This window comes from Triticum dicoccoides, chromosome 1B (assembly GCF_002162155.2).
Source record: "Triticum dicoccoides isolate Atlit2015 ecotype Zavitan chromosome 1B, WEW_v2.0, whole genome shotgun sequence".
Taxonomy (NCBI): domain Eukaryota; kingdom Viridiplantae; phylum Streptophyta; class Magnoliopsida; order Poales; family Poaceae; genus Triticum; species Triticum dicoccoides.
In genome coordinates, this window is record NC_041381.1 from 446,330,195 (window position 1) to 446,332,865 (window position 2,671).

The following is a 2,671-nucleotide window of genomic DNA, read 5'->3' on the forward strand; positions in this document are numbered from 1 at the left end:
CGCGGCAAGGCGCTTGCCGCGGCAGGCCACCACTCTGTACCCACGCTCCAGCACATCCACCAATGTGTCGCCTTGGGGTCTTTCCAGGCGCGCGTGGCAAGAGGCTGTGCAGCCAGCGGTGCGCGGTGGCAAGCGGCGCTGACAAGATTGCCATCGTGGCGAACGGTGGCGTCCCTGACGGTCCCTTTTTGCACTGTTCGGGCGACGCAGACGGGCATTTAATGCCTTTGTCCCCTGCCGTCAGGGTTAGGTAGGATACACTGTACAGGTAGTTGTACCAACCGCAACTCCTTTTCCATTTTTACCCTTGTCTGCGTTGCCACCTGTCGGTGACCTTGAGCATATAAAAGGAGGCCCATGCGCAATGTAGAGGGGGTTCGGGTTGGAAACCAGAAAACACCCACACTCGGTCTCGTGTGTACTGTAGCACTCAGCGCACCCGAGCAAGAACTCAATACGATCAGACAAGCAGCAGTAGGAGTAGTATCTCTCCGGAGAGCTCCGAAGCTGGGTAAACTGCTCGTGTGCTTTGCCTCGATCCGCTCTTCGTGCGATCTCCGCCCCCCGCCGAAACGAAAGGGGCCCGGTCCGCCGGCCCCATAGGTGTTCGTGGATCAGCCTCCCCGACATGAACCCACACATAATGTGAAGAAGAAAAATAAAAAACGGATAAGCAAAGATAAAAAGGTATCCCTCCCAAATGATGTTGCTCCTACTAATTGTGATGATGATAATTGCTATACTATTGGTGTTATCCATACTATTAATGATGAGAGTGATTATGCTTATGATATGAAAGGGCCCAAGCTTGGGGAAGCTATGCTTAATGAGGATGAAATATTTGAGAATATATTTGCTGCAATTAATGTTTGTCCCAAGCTTGGGGATTGTACGTTCAATGAAGATGATATTTTTAGCCTCCCAAGTTTTGATATGCAAAGTTGTTATGATGATAGCATGCCTCTTACCTATGAGGATTATATTGATGAAAGTGGGTTTGGTAGAGTGTCAACTTTAGGAAGTAGTGATCCCACTATTTTGGAGGATGTTGAATCTTATAATATTTATGAAAGTGGATTTGGAGAGGTCATGACTTTATTTAGTGATGAGTCCACTATCTTGGAAGAGGTTTCAATTGATTATGATGAGAACAAAGTTGCTACTTATGATGATTATTGTGCTGAAACGTATGCCATAAAAAGTAGTGATGATTATATTTATAAAACTTGTCATAATTATGATTACCATTTTTCTAAACATTACTCTTTTAATGTGGAAATAATTTATAGTATTCGAGTCTCTTATGATACTCCTACTATTCCGAATGAGAAGAATTTTGCTTATGTGGAGAGTAATAAAATTTCTATGCAAGTAGATGATGAAAAGAATGCTTTAGGCGCTGGTTATATTGTTGAATTCATTCATGATGCTACTGAAAATTATTATGAGGGAGGAACATATGCTTGTAGGAATTGCAATAATATCAAGTTTCCTCTCTATGTGTTGAAAATCTTGAAGCTATGCTTGTCTTACCTTCCTATGCTAGTTGATTATTGTTCCAATAAGTTGTTTGCTCACAAAATCCCTATGCATAGGAAGTGGGTTAGACTTAAATGTGCTAGTCATACGCTTCATGATGCTCCCATTATATTTCAATTCTTATTTTTTGTGAACATCATTGTCATCATCATGCCTAGCTAGAAAGGCATTAAAGAAAAGCGCTTGTTGGGAGACAACCCAATATCTACCTTTACTGTTTTTGTGTGTCCACATGATTATGCTACTGTAATAATCATGTTTTATAGCTTTTGTTTCAATAAAGTGCCAAGTAAGACCTTTAGGATAGCTTACGGTGATAGTTGTATTGATCCTGCTGAAAATCAGAAACGTTTGCACCCAATAAATTAGTTTTGGTAATTCACAGAAACGTGCTTTTGATCTGATTCTTTTTCTCTGGATTTGTACACAAATTTATCAGGTTTTCCTAATTGTTAGAATTTCTGGAGTTACAGAAGTATACGTTTGATACAGATTACTAGAGACTGTTCTGTTTTTGACAGATTCTGTTCTCCATGTGTTGTTTGCTTATTTTGATGAATCTATGACTAGTATCGGAGGGTATGAACCATAGAGAAGTTGGAATATAGTAGGTTTAACACCAATATGAATTTATAATGAGTTCATTACAGTACCTAAGTGGTGGTTTTATTTTCTTATACTAACGGAGCTTACGAGTTTTCTGTTGAGTTTTGTGTTGTGAAGTTTTCAAGTTTTGGGTAAAGATTCGATGGACTATGGAATAAGGAGTGGCAAGAGCCTAAGCTTGGGGATGCACAAGGCACCCCAAGGTAATATTCAAGGACAACCAAGAGCCTAAGCTTGGGGATGCCCCGGATGGCATCCCCTCTTTCGTCTTCGTTCATCGGTAACTTTACTTGGAACTATATTTTTATTTACCACATGATATCTGTTTTGCTTGGAGAGTCATTTTCTTTTGTTAGTATTTGCTTGCTGTTATTTAGAATAATGTTTTATGTCTATATTTCCAATAAAAATATCAAGGATATCCTTTACCATGCTTATTTTGCAAGTATACATGTTGCTGTTTCAAAACAGAAAGTTTACCGCTGTTGCAAGAATTCCCTAGAAAAGTAAGAAAATGATAAAATGT